We start from the raw sequence: 1,169 nt of genomic DNA on the forward strand, positions 1-1,169 counted from the left end.
AAAGTAATTAACCTCCCCCCACTAAATGAATCTCCGAATTCGACCTCCGAATTCGGAAGCTTGAGACGGGCAGTATAGTGTGAATTGGCTCTCAGCACTGATTCATAGTCTTGTGTTGCAGGTCAACACCCAGGCAATGTGCATGTCGCAGTCGGCGGTGGCGCCGGACCCGGGTCACACGAAGTGACTTCATGACACGGTGCTGGATCGCATGCGCGCAAACCTGCAGACTGTTCCCTCACTCAAGTGGCAGTACTATGGTGACGAGAACGGTGTGATCACGAACTTTCCCTCTGTGCCGAAGAAGGATTGCCACAAGTAGGATCCGAGATTCAGGTACGTGTGGGTACGTGTGGACATCTTACCAGGGGACCCTCAGGGTAAAAAATACACGGGAGCGATGAGCGATTCGCTCTTCAAACCTCTGAAATTTCTCCCGTGAGGCTCAAAATAGCTCCCGTAAAATTTTTGATGAGAGCTATTTTTTCCACAGACTTGAAAAAGAGCTCCCGTGAAAAAAACGTTATTTTTCCCCTGCCAGGAGTGTATAATTTATATCTATATTATGCACTTCTGATCTTAATATACGCACCTGCATGCAGTGCCATTGGCATTACTGTGGCAGCTCGGCTGTGCAGGAGTCGAAATTTTAAACTGCTTAAGACTCCGACTGCTTTAAACTGCTTTGACAGCCAAGGCTTTTTTCTATAGAAGTTTCACGTTTTCGAGGTGCAGTGATTAGCAGTTTGCATACAGAGCACGTATATCATCTATATATATATATATCTGCGATCTCTGTCCGTCTGTCCGTCTGTCTGTCTGTGGAATGGACAAGCATATTGGGTATATGGGTATTTTGTTAGTGCCTTAACTCTTCTATGCAATCTGACTGTGCCAGGTTAGCAATGAATTCACAATAACACAGATATTTTGGATTTTGGATTTTTTGGATTTTCAATTTTTTTGTTTTTTTTTGATTTATACGCAAATATCATGTCTATCTTATTCTCAATTCATTCCTAACCTGGCACAGTCACATTGCATACAGTTCAATCACGATGGGCATATAGAGCGCAGGGTCCACAGAGAGATAGAGGGAGGGAGGGAGAGAGATCGCAGATATATATCCAAAATACAAAAAATAAAAAAATCAAAAAAATCAAAAAAAT

The sequence above is a fragment of the Priapulus caudatus genome, unplaced genomic scaffold, assembly GCF_000485595.1.
Source record: "Priapulus caudatus unplaced genomic scaffold, Priapulus_caudatus-5.0.1 Scaffold7455, whole genome shotgun sequence".
Lineage (NCBI taxonomy): Eukaryota > Metazoa > Priapulida > Priapulimorpha > Priapulimorphida > Priapulidae > Priapulus > Priapulus caudatus.